At 34.1% G+C, this 13,844-nt stretch overlaps 2 protein-coding genes across 4 annotated transcripts in view; one reads left to right on the top strand and one right to left on the bottom strand.

Annotated features, from left to right (window-relative positions):
• CACNA1C (calcium voltage-gated channel subunit alpha1 C) overlaps positions 1–13,844 on the top strand; it is a 720,546-nt gene that overhangs the window by 6,380 nt on the left and 700,322 nt on the right. The window lies entirely within an intron of this gene.
• DCP1B (decapping mRNA 1B) overlaps positions 1–13,844 on the bottom strand; it is a 55,660-nt gene that overhangs the window by 30,689 nt on the left and 11,127 nt on the right. The window lies entirely within an intron of this gene.

Here is a 13,844-nt window from a genome sequence, read left to right as displayed (position 1 = left end):
AGGAGAGGGCTTAAAAAGGAGACTTCACATCCTCAGCCACAGCAAGGGTGAACCACACAGTTCAGCTTCCACTACGGCTTTGCATTATTAGCTTGAGAGGTGGGATTTTCTTTCTTTCTTTCTTTCTTTTAAGTAGGCTCCATGCCCAGTGTGCCCAACCTGGGGCTTGAGCCCTGAGGTCAAGACCTGAGCTGAGATCAAGAGTCAGACACTTAACCTACTGAGCCACCCAGTAGGTGGGATTTTCAATCTCTACCATAAAATGGCCAACAGGGAGGAATTTCAGAAAGCTGAGCTACTTTTTGGCTCTTTCTCAATTACCCCAAGCATAACATCTTCAAAGCTGGACAAAAAATTAGACATATGTCCATAGAGGACAATTCTAGAATTAATATAAATGATTTGGGAACTACCTTAAGTACATTGTATGTGTCTATTTCTTATCTAGATCTGTTCATTTTTGGTGGTTATTTGGTACCACAGAACAAAATATTAAGATGTAGTCTCTGCCCTCTGTAATTTATTACTCATGCCACTGCTTTCTTGATAGCCTAAATAATCAATAATCAACCAATTAATGACAGTATAGTGAAAGAGAAAACATTTCACAACATGCATCAAAGTATAGTGAGCAATGTTGTTTCCAAATTATGACCTACCTCTGTTTGCAAATTTGGCTTTCTTATTGCTATTATTTATGATGGCTATGCCCAGGTACATTTCAACTGGAGCTTTGGAAAAAATTAAAGCCCACACCTCGTTATATGCTTTCTAATAGCCATCAAGAAAAACCTTATTAATTGCTTACCATATATTAATGGTTTACTATATATTAGCACTGCAGAAGAAATGCTAGGACTTCTCTCTGCCAGAAAATTGACTTTAAAAAAAAATGACTAAAAAAATATCTTCTTTGATAACAGGTTCAATTATTTCTACTTTTAAAAATGATAAAGTACACAGAACTTAAAGTGTTTTGTTTGAAGAATTTTGGCAATAATACACTCTCAAGTAATCAACCACCCAAAACAAGACCTAAAACACTGTCATCCCTCCTTTTCAGGCAACAACTGCAGCACTTCCACCACCAACCCAGCAGACACGATCGTTTTCTGCCTTCTGTCACCATAGACTGGTTTTGCCTGTTCTTAGACTTCATATAAATGGGATCATACAGTATATATTCTTTTATAAATGGCTTCTTTTGCTCAGGATATTTTTGAAATTCATCCATGTTGTTGAACCGATTGGTAGTTCATTCCTTTTTTATTACTAAGTAGTATTCCCTTATGTGGATACACTGAATTTGCTTGTCCATTCACTTATTGATGAATGGACATCTGGGTTATTTCCAGGGCTTTTGGGTTTTTGTTTGTCTTTTGTTTTGGCTATTATAAATAAAATTGTTATGAACATTTGAGTAAAAGTCTTTGTGTGGACATGCTTTCATTTCTTTTAAGTAAATACCTATAAGTGGAACCTGTTGGATTATATGATAATGATGTTTAAGTTTATAAGAAATTGCCAATCCATTCTCCAGTGGTTGACCATATTACCCTCCCAACATCAATGTATGACAGTTTCAGTTGTTCCACATTCACATTAACACTAGGATAATGTCAGTTTTTAAAATTTTGGCCACTCTACTAAGTTATGTGGTATCCTCATGCAAGTTTTAATTTGCATATCCATCCAATGTGTGATAAGCATATGACAAATTGCTCAACACAATTAGTTATGACAATATGCAGATTAAAACCACAATGAGGTATCACTTCAGAACTCCTAAAATAGCTCAAGTTAAAAGGAACAATGTCAAGTGTTGACAAGGATATGAAGCAATTGGAACTCTTATACATTATTGGAAAGAAAATAAATAGGCACACAACTTTAGAAAACTGTTCAGCAGGATCTATTAAAGCTAAATATTTTTATACTATATATAAAGTGGTTGGTAAAAACTCAAAACAAATAAGTGCATATATCTACCTAAAAACCATGGGCCAGAATCTTCATGGCAACCTTCTTCACAATAGTTCACAACTAGCAATAATTCAGATACCCACCAATAGGAGACTAAGTTAACAGATTGCACTATTCTGATGCTACTGTAATACTACACAGTGATAAAAAGGAATAAGCTATTGCTACAAACAATAACTTAGAAGTTCCTGATGATTATTGTTGAGCATCTCTTTATTTGCTATTCATATACCTTCTTTTGTAAAGTGTTAAATATTCTGCCAAAATTTTAAAAAGATTTATTTATTTATTTGAGAGAGAGACAAAGAGAATGCAAAGGGAGGGGCAGAGGGAGAGGGAGAGAAACAGACTCCACTGAGCACAGAGCCCGAAGTGGGCCTAGGTCTCAGGACCTTGAAATCATGACCTGAGCTGAAGTCAAGAGTCAGACACTTAACTGACTGAGCCAACCAAGCACCCCAAATATTTTGCCAATTTTTAAATTGGGTTGTCTGTCTTCCTATTATTGAGTTTTAAGAGTTACTTATATATTCTGGATCTAAGTACTATGTCAGATATATGTAGTGTGAATATTTTTTCGAAGTCTGTGGCTTGCCTTTTCATTTTCTAAAAGGTATCTTTAGAAGAAGACAAGTTTTTGATCTGATGAAATTTTTCCTGTTGATGGGGTACAACTTATCATTTTTTTCTGTTATGGTAAATGCTTATAAGATTCAATTTAAATCTAGTGTTTGGTAATACTACCTTTTTTTTTTTTACCATTTTTTGATAAAGTGTTACAGATTTGGTTGCTTCTACAAACATGGAAAAAAGGATTTCTTACTTAACTCTCAGATAAAATATCTACAGTATAAACCTTACTGTTTAAGCCATATGATCATGGTTTAATAGGGCCATTGGAAAATAGGAATATGACCTGTTTTCATGTATCATAATTAAAATGCCAACTTTGTCATAGTGAATAAACTTAAATATCAAATCAGAATGTCTCAATAAAACAATTTAAAGGAAACATTCTATAAAATGTTTTTTAAAACTTAAAGTTTCATAAAGAACTTTTACGTAAGATTAAATTAACATTTTCCCACATTATCTATCTCTTCTTAGAGTTATTAAATTTCTCAAGATGAGGATACATGAATTCTCACAACTTGCAATAATTTCTAGGAACTTTTAGATAAATGCTACTATTATCTATATAAAATCAACCTTGAGGAACAGAGGAATTCCTATGTAAGCTGCTGAAATTGTTTAGTATTTTCAGTTTCTATCTGGGAACCACCCAGAGCTTTAAGTTATGTTTACTGTCTGCTAGATAATGTCCCAAAAGAAAAAAAGATTGAAGAAACAGTTGTGAAATTGTTGGTTAAGCTTTATAGGTTGCCTTGAATAAAGAAATTTAATAAAAAACAGTTCAGAACTCATTGCAAATATTTAATGGTACATATTTAATGCAAAGAATTAAGTGTTGCAGGCGAGTAGGGTACCTTGCCTTGTAGGAGCTTACATTCTAATAGAGAAATTAAGGCATATATATAAGATAAAATATAAGTACTAGTAAGTGCCTGTTGTCTATTTCCAGCTCAGCATTTAGAGTATTTTGAATATTTATATTTATTTTTCTATCTTGTATGCTAGGATAGTAAACTCTAAGAGGGAAGGAATGTGTCTTATTCATTATTGAACCTCGAAACCCAGTACAGAATCAGTATCAATAGACAAGTACTCAATAAATACTAACAAAATCAAGGTAAGAGAGTATATGTTGTAGCAAGATATCACAGCTAAATAGAGGAATTATAAAAACATTAGGGAGATGTCCAGTTTCAGTTGGGTTTTGAAATATGAAAATTTATATGGTAGAGATTAGTCAGGGTGAAGGAGAGAATTCAAGGAGGAAAAATGAGAAGCATGTTTAAAAGCATGGAGATAAGAAATTAAAGAGTATTCTGGGAAAGCATATATTTCTGTCTGGTTAGAACAGAAGACAAGTGTGTAAAAGTAATGGTGGACTAGGCCAGATAGGTAAACTGGGACCTGACTATGGCAAGCTTTAAACACCTGGTGAAAATGTTTACTTGGTAGGCATTTAAGATTTTGAGCAGGAAAATGACTTGATCAGACTTATGCTTTAGGAAGATAATCTAATAGTGGTTTTGGATGGAGGGGATAAGCTGATTGCAAATTATAAGGCTAATGCTATATCATCCTTTTTATATATTTCTGGGCTCAATTTGCTAGTATTTTGTGTATGTGGTAAAATACAAACAACATGAAACTTACTATTTTAACCACATTTAAGTGTACAGTTCAGTGATTAAGTATATCCATGATGTTGTGCAACCGTAAGTACCATCCATCTCCAGAACTTTTTTGTCATCCCAAACTAAACTGCTGTATCCATTAAACACTAACTCTCCATTCCCTCCTCTCTCCAGCTCCTGGTAATCACTATTCTACTTTCTGTCACTATGAATTTAACTATTCTAGGTACTTCATGCAAGTGGAATCATACATTTGTCCTTTTGTGTCTGGTTTATTTCACTTAGCATAAAGTCTTCAAGGTTCATGTTATAGCATATAACAGAATTTCATTCTGCTTGAATAATATTCCAGTGTATGTATATACCACATATTGTTTATCCATTCAGCCACCACTGGACATTTGGGTTGTTTCCACATTTTGGTTATTGTGAATAATGTTGCTATAAACATTATTTTGTTGATGATTTCTTATATCTATATTTATGTGAGATATTGGTCTATAATTTTCTTTTCTTGTAATGTCTTTGTCTTGTTTTGGTATCAAGAATGTTGCTCATAAAATAAGTTGGGAAGTATTTCTTCTTTTTCTGGAAGAGATTGTGTAAAATTAGTATTATTTCTTTTTTGAATGTTTGGTAGTATTTACCAGTGAAACCATCTGGACCTGGAGTTTTCTTTGTTAGGTTTTAAAGTACAAAGTCCACTTATTTAATAGATATGGGATTATTTTGGGTTATTTACTTCTTGAGTACATTTTGGGGACTTGTGTTTTTCTAGGAATTAGTCCATTTCACTAACTTGTCAAATTGATGGACATGGAGATCACTGTATTTCCCTTATTATTCCTTCAATGTCTGTAGAGACCTACTCTTTCATTCTTGATACTGCTCATTTGAGTCTTCTCCCCCTGCCCCCCCCCCCATCAGTCTGGCTGGGGTTTTATCAGTTTTATTGACTCTTTTCAAAGAACCAGCTTTGTTTCATTGATTTTTTTCTATTGTTTTTGTTTTTTGTTTCACTGATTCCTGGACTTATTTTTATTCTTTCCTTCTTTCTGCTTCCTTTGGGTTTAATTTGCTCCTCTCTTCAAATTTCTTAAAGTGAAAGCATGAAGTATTCATTTGAGAGCTTTCTTCTTTTTAACCTAAGTATTTGATGCCATAAATTTCCCTCTAAGCCCAACCTCAGTTACATCTGATATATTATATTTTCATTTTTATTCAGCTCATATATTTTCTAATTTGTCTCCCTCTTTGACACACGAGTTATTTAGAAGTGTGTTGTTTAATTTTCAATCATTTGGGGGATGTTCCACATATCTTTCTGTTACTGATTTCTGAGTTCAAATGCTTTGTGGTCAGAGAGCATACTTTGTATGATTTCAATTTCTTCAAAAATTTTAAGGTTTGCTTTATGACACATGATGAAGTTTATCTTGGGGAATGTTCTATGTGCACTTGAGAAGAATGTGCATTCTGCTCTTGTTGGATGGAATGTTATATATATGTCAGTTACATCAAGTGAGTTGATAGTGTTGTTCGGGTTTCTATATCCTTGCTGTTTTCTATCCATTTGTTCTATCAATTATAGAAAGTAGAGTACCGAAGTCTCCAGGTATAATTGCAGATTTTATTTCTCCTTTTATTTCTATTACTTTTTGCTTCACATTTTTGGAAGCTCTGTTATTAGGTGCATTTTGGAAGCTCTGTTATTAGGTGCAAATGCATTGTTATGTATTTTGGATAAACTAACCTTTTTATCATTACATCATGTCTGTCTTTATCGCTGGCAGTTTTCTTTGTTCTAATGTTTGTCTGGTATTAATGTAGTCATTCCAGCTTTCTTTTAATTAGTAATTGCATGGTATATCTTTCTCCATCCTTTTACCTTTAACCTATCTATATCATTACATTTAAAGTGGGTTTTTAAATAAACAGCATAGGGCGCCTGGTTAGGCAACTGCCTTTGGCTTGGGTCATGATCCTAGAGTCCCAGGATCGAGTTCCGCATCGGGCTCCCTGCTCGGCAGGGAGTCTGCTTCTCCCTCTGACCCTCCCCCCTCTCATGTGCTCTCTCTCTCTCATTCTCTCTCTCGAATAAATAAATAAAATCTTTAAAAAAAATAAATAAACAGCATATTGTTGGGTCATGATTTTTTATCCAATCCGGCAATCTCTGTCTTAATTGGTATGTTTAGACCATTTACATTTAATATATCTAATATGGTTAGATTTAGATCTACTCTTTTATGTTTGTCTTTCCTATGTTTGGCTCTGCTGTTCCCTCATTTCTTGCCTACTTATATATTATTTGAAATGTTTTTAGTATTCTATTTTATCTATTGGTACCTATATCTCTTTGTATTTTCTTTTTTTAGTAGTTGCTCTAGGAATCACTATATACTATATGTAGTATATTATATATATGTTATATGTATTATATATATATAATTTAGGTATATATATATATTTTCAGAGTCTACTAGTTTTCATTTTACTACTTCAAGTAAATGTAAAGGCTTTACACCTATATAGGTCCCCTTACCCTCCCCCCTTTTATTATAGTTGTCACACATATCACATCTACATACATTAACTCACCTCCTAACAACATTACAACTTTTGCTTTCAATAATCCTGTGTATTTTAAAGATATTGAGAGGAGGAAAAATAACTATTTTATTTACCTATATATTTAGTATTTATGTTGCTCTTCCTAAGGCATCCTGCAGTTCCAATTTCCCCTTTGGTATCACTTCCTTTCAGTCTGAAGAAGAAGCTAAAAGAACTTCTTTTAGCACGGATTTTAGAGCAGGTCAGTTGACAAAAGAATTCTTTTTAATTTTTCTTTCTCTGAGGATGTCTTTAATTTCACCTTCATTCTTGAGAGATATTTTCACTGAAGATAGAATTCTAAGTTGGCAGTTCTTTTATTTCAGCACTTTGAAATGTTGCCCCACTGTCTTCCAGGCTTTATGGTTTCTGAAGAGAAATCTGTGGTCATTCAAAACATTGTTCCTCCATATGTATCATTTTCCTCTGGCTGCTTTCATAATTTTTTTTTAAATTTGTTTTTTGGCAGTTTGATCATGATGTTTAAAAAGGCATGGTTTTCTTTGGGTTTATCCTGTTTGGGGTTCATGGAGTTTCTTGACTCCATATATTTGTGTCTCACCAAGTTTGGAAAGTTTTCAGCCATTATTTCTTCAAAATATTTTCTAAACAAGTCTTTTTCTCCTTTTGTTGCACTCCAGTGACACAGATTCAGACCTTTTGATATTGTCCTACAGGTTTCTGAGGCCCTGTTTTTGTTTGTTTGTTCTGTTTTGTTTTGATCTGTTTCCTCTATATTCTGCAGGTTGGATAATTTCTACTGCTCTGTCTTTGAATTTGCTGACTCTTCATTCCTCTGTCATCTCTATTCTGCTATTAAATAGGCTATCCAGTGAATATTGTATTATTCAGTTCCAAAGTATTCATTTGGTTCTTTTCATACCTATTTCTCTACTGAGAATTTCTCTTTCCATTAATTTTAAGAGTATTCAGTTTTATCTCATGGAGCATAGTTATAATAACTGTTTTAAAGCCACTGTCTTATAATGCCAACACCTACATCATCTCAGGGTAGCCAATATTGACTGGCTTTTCCCTTGAGAGTTGATCAGATTTTCCTGGTTCTTTGCATAATTAGCAATTTTGGATTGTACCAAATGTCCAACATTTTGGTTACGTTGTGAGAGTCCAAGTACTCTTAAAACTTCCCAGAGAATGTTTATTTTGTTTGAGAAGGTGTCCAATTCATTTAGATTTAGATAGGAAATTCTCTCTTGCCTTTCACGGGAAATGGTTCCCATGTCAGTTCCATTTCAAAGCTGTGTCTGCCCTACATATATACCACTTAGGATGGTGGTTTATTTTGTAGGTGAGTTCTCAAAGCCTTTGTTATGTTTGTCTTTGTTACATGTATGTGAACCTCACAGGTGAGACCAGGACTTGTGTCAGTTCATAATCAGAATTAGGAGATCTTATTCAGCTTTCTCCTCTACAATCTCCCCAACTCTCCAGCTCTCAGGGGCCCTTTTCCCCAGACCTCTGGTTATAAAGTCAGCATGTCTTTGAGTTTTGGCTTATCAGAGTCAGGCAGTCTGCATAGTTTGGGCTGCTCACAGGGTGAAACAAAGGAAAGATAAGATATATAATGGGAACCCCTTGCTGTCCCTGCAAGTCTTTAGACCACAGGGGCCCTGGTTTCCAGTTACTGTGGCAGAGACAAGCTGTTTCTTGGGATCTTTAGGTGACTGTGCCACCACCATCATCGCCACAGTGGCAATTGAGCTTTGCACTGCAACTGGCTTCAGGGTAGGGCTAGGAGAGAAAAAAGGGGGAAAGGGGGAGATTCTTTTCATACTTTGTGGTTCACAGGAGTCCATTTCTCCAATTCCCAAACTAAAAAGAGGGGTTTCTCTTAGTTTTTGTTGTTCTTGTCTATGGTTCTGCAACTTGGCCCACTCTTGAGTCACCATCAGCAGATAAGAAAATAAAATGCAGAAATTCACCACCATACTGGTTGTTCTTCAGGTTCTGATTTCCCTTCCCATATGCCTTTTGTTTACCTTCAGAATCTTCACTTAGTTGCTTTTTGTATTTAGAACTTTTAGTTCTAAACAGCGAGAGAGATGTCTGATAGTGAACTTACTGTATTTTGGCTGGTGCTGGAAGCTTAATCTCTTTTTGTTATAAGGAGAGAGCAGCAGAACCACTACTGAACTAGGACTTAGCAACTGTCTGAGAAAACTTCAGTTAACTTTACTATTACCAAACATGCTAAAATAAAATTTATATGAATATTTAGCCTTACAAATAATCTGTTACTACAAATGAGCACTACAAGGCCTCTGCCCTGCAGCTAAGGAAGTTATACTTTTGGGGATATACATAAGTTTCACTCTTGAGTGAATTTTCCTACAAAAATAATGCTATACATGCTAGTGCTGTATTTCATACGTGCATCATTATGATGTTACTGTGTGACTCTTCAGTATGTGCACAATGAGCTAAAAGACTCTCGTGAGTTGACTCAGAAACCTAACCACCAGCTAAAATATTGTTTCTATGAATGTATTCTGCTATCCAATTTTTAAATTTTTAATTATCAAAATAATACATGTACATAAGTCATATGCTATTTATATAATTATTATAATCTGCAGAGCCATATAGTGTACTATAATTGTATTTCCTTTCTTTTACAATATTTTGTTTTCCCAGGAATTAAGAATTGCCTCCTTTTGTTGTACTTTTCCATACCTCTCTCAGTTTTCAATGTTTCTATAGCATCACCAAACTTTCTTAACAAGAAACTATAAATGTCCCAATAGACTCAAGGTATTAGTTGTAAAGTTTTTCTTGGACACCCTTCCTGAAGCCCTTTATCCTTATACTTTAGACTGACTGATCTTCCGTTGCACAGGGGTCATCATGGGATTCCTCTTGACCACTGTTCTCAGAATTCCTTTACCTCAATCCAGTATTTGGATCCCATTTTTCCTGGATGGCTATGTATCTATCATAACAGGCCCAATTATGCTTCAGTAACAGATGACCCCCAAAATCTCAATGGCTTTCAGTGATAAAGATTTATTTCTTGTACACATTACATGTCCATCATAGGTCACTTTTACCTCTGTGCCATATTATCTTCATTCCAGGACCCAGGCTGACAGCAGCCTCTGCCTAGAACACTGCTGGTCATCATAGCAGAAGGAAAAGAGAATGGTGAATCATGAACTAGTTCTTAAAGTATTTGCTCAGAAATGACACAAAACACTTCTATCCACATTTTACTGGCCAAAGCAATTCACACAGCCATACTTGAGTTCAACAGGGTCACTACATATCCTCCTGGAGGGTGGATCGTGGGAGGAGGAACCAATTCATGTAGTCAAGTCTGATATCAACAGAATAGAGATACATAATCTTCTGCAGGGAGGCAAAGTTAATACATTATGAATAATAAAGCTATCATAGCATGCCTTCCTCTTTCTTGTTTATTCCATCATTTTCATGAAATGCATCCTCCACCCTTGTAGGTTTATGTCTCTTTTTGTTCCTTTATTGTCATTTCAACAGTTTTAGGAGAACCACAGGAATGTATCCAATATGCCATGTTTAACCAAAGTCCACCAATTACTTTAAAAAGGAACTGCTAGGACATGGCCTATTTGAAAGAGGAGGGCTGTCTGTAATTATCATTTTCATTTAGTGTCCCATATTCCATTATTTATAGCAGTTTTTCCCAAATCCTACAAATGTCAATAAAGGATTTAAACTGTATTTTTTTCTGAATACAAAACTATCCAATATGGTAAATTCACTTTAAAACTGAGGCAGAGTTTCTAAAACAACTTTGATCTTAAATATCTTGATTTTGCCTTTTATCATTTTCTCTAAGCTCCAGGTTTATGTCTTCAATGAAATCAAGCAGCTTAAAAGAATTTCATTCTACTCCTGTAGCCACAGACAATGGTATATTCAACATGTTGGTCTAACTCTGAAACCTACCTGCCTCTGCTGTCTGTAACTTATCTTAAATCTTGTATTTGGGAAAATACAATCTTATTTAGTTATGAAATGGAAAATACAGAAAATGGTTGCTAAAGGGCTCTAATAGAAAAGAAATGGTCAAATTCAGCTTTTTATTACATTAGTTTTTATTTGATATTCTAATAACTGAGATATAAGAGAAGAAAAACTTGCTTTTTAAATTTTGGAGTGTGCAGTAAAAAGATTAAGTATTTCTTAAAAGGTAAACCTTGCTCAAATGCATCATTCATATGTGTTAGTACTATCACTGCTTGGGCCTGGGCTTCTAAAGTTAGGCTTTCTCAGGGCGCCTGGGTGGCTCAGTCAGTTAAGTGTCTGCCTTCAGCTCAGGTCACGATCTCAGGGTCCTGGGATGGAGCCCAGCACTGGGCTCCCTGCTCAGTGGGGAGTCTGCTTTTCCCTCTCCCTTTGCCGCTCCCCCTGCTCTTGCATGCTCTCTCAAATAAATAAATAAAATCTTAAAATAAATAAAGTTAGGCTTTCCCAGTTCAAATGCTATTTCCACCTCAAAATTGTCATGGATCCTGGTAAATGACTTAAATCTCTTTAATCTCAGTTCCTCATTTATAAAACAAGAATAATAGCATTTCCAAGAAAAAGTTAAGAAAGTTAAATCACCCATATAAAGCTTTGACATAGTGCCTGGCGGACAGTAAATGCTCAGTAAATGTTGAATAAATGAATTTCTGTCCTTAATTAACAGCTATCTTTTATTTAAAGTTTATATAAGCCAAGTCCAATTATAACCAAGCTTAAAAACTATGCCTTTAATGTAATAAAACCATATATTTTGTGTTTGGTCAAGTTCAAAGTTACTTATTTATTAAAATCTTTTTTTCTTTAATTAAATGAAGAAATTTTAAGATTTTTACTCCTTGATTTTGTTTTTCTAAATTCATCCAATCCAAGACTGGGATAATTGACTCCCTAGGTACTAATCTTTTTTTTTTAACTTAGTAAATCTAAAACACTCCATGAGAAAACTCACCACAAACCTAAATCAACTCTACCTGTTGACATGTCCAAATATGGCCTATGACATACCTAGGCCAAAGTGAAATGCCAACACTATACAGAGAGGTTTTTAATTATACAGGTCTTGAGGGGTACAGAGTCTTAAAAGCCATTCTTGAATAAAGCTGGCTTCATTGTTCAAAGGACAATCTATATGTTATTAGAGAATATGTAAACCATACAGGATTATTAAAGTATTTGAATTCTTTATAAACATCTGAGAAGTATCTGAGACTCTGAAAGCAACCTGGGGTAAACTCTCCTGTGAACCTTTGATGACAGAGACCGAAAAGGCCTTTACAAATAAACTAAAACCAAAGACTATGGCTGCAAAGGCAATTAGTACCAGATATTAAGGAGAAAATAAAAAGCAAATAAACCCAGAAAGGTAAATAGATCCATTCCTTTCCACTCTTTGCTGTTCAACTGATTTCATTTCTTTCTTATGGAAATTCATTAGAAATATTTTGTTATGCATCCAAAAGGCTGCCTTCAATTTGCATTCATGTTTAATAGTGCAGAGAATAGTACAGATGATGTAGAAAAAGCAAAAAAAAAAAAAAAGCAGAATTTACAGGTTTCTGTCAGGTCTGTCATCTCATTGAGCCTACTTTTCTCATCTGCAAAATGACAGTGAAAATGTCTGCCCTACAAAGTTGTGATTATGAAACATGGTAAAATAAATGAAAATGCCTAGAACAGTGCTGTTCAATGGAAATATAAGGTGAACCACAAATGTGACCACACATGTAATTTTAAATAAAAAAATTAAAAGAAGCAGGTGAAATTAATTTTAATAATATATTTTATTTAACTCAATAGATTCAAGATATTATCATTTCAACAGATAAATCAATATAAAATTATTAATGAGACTTTTTTTTACATTCTTTTTTGGTACTAGGTCTTTGCAAATCAGTATGTATTTTACACTCACAGCAGAGATCAATTCAGACTGGCCACACGTCCAGCACTCCATGGCCACTTGCAGCTAGGGGCTACCAGATTAGACAGTAGAGGCCTGGAGCCAAGGCGAGGCTTGATATGTTTACTATACCCAAACACTATTTCCTACCAGATAAACCCTGTGGGGCGTAGAAGCTATTTTTTAAAATCAACCACATTAAGGAAGTTTGTATTTTTATATCTTTGATATAGTATGTGATATGATATATAATATGTAATATTGTGATAAGAATTTAAAATAAAATACTATCTATACTGACTAGACCAAGTATTTAACCAAAATAAGAACAACCAAAAATGACTGTTATAAGTCACTAATATTCATTTATTTTATATTTATTTTTGTGATATTATTAGGATCTGAATTATATATTAATTTGACATAGACTCTAATAATCTAAAAAAATAAATAAACCTGACATAACTATAAGCACACAAATAATTCAAATAACTAACAATTGATTTAACTACACTCTTAGCAAAGTAATAGGAGAAAAGAACAAAATATTTCCCTATATTACTAAATTTTTATTTCACAGGACTTAGCACTGGTAAGTCATGTTACAGTTTTAATGGCTTTTTTCTCATAAAAACTTAACTGTATTCTCTAAATAACAGATGACCACCTATCGTGACAACTTGATTATATGTGACTATAAGTTAAATGCTATATTTATTTCAAAACAAAACAATTCACTGGAGTTAAAACATTAAATATTATTTGTATTACATTCATTATTAAAATTACACTGAATAGTATACAGTTGGCAAATTCTTGTATCTTGATCTCAAAAGCAGGGTGGAAAATGTATGGAAAACACTTCTTAACTGCCAGGTCTTTCTGAAAGTTATGCACAAAGCACAGATCACGTGCACACACATACAACTTATATTTAAGTATGCTCTCGTTTTCTGTGTATGAAGATGCTCCTGCAGTTCATATATTTTTCATCAATTTTTCTCTGCGCTGCCCAGTAGTCCAACACAAGTGGTCAGATAATCACAAGAGTAAAA

The sequence above is a fragment of the Eumetopias jubatus genome, unplaced genomic scaffold (genome assembly GCF_037043125.1).
Source record: "Eumetopias jubatus isolate StellerSeaLion01/CBP00866 unplaced genomic scaffold, mEumJub1_p1.0 scaffold_8, whole genome shotgun sequence".
Taxonomy (NCBI): Eukaryota; Metazoa; Chordata; class Mammalia; order Carnivora; family Otariidae; genus Eumetopias; species Eumetopias jubatus.
This window is presented reverse-complemented; position numbering and strand designations above follow the sequence as displayed.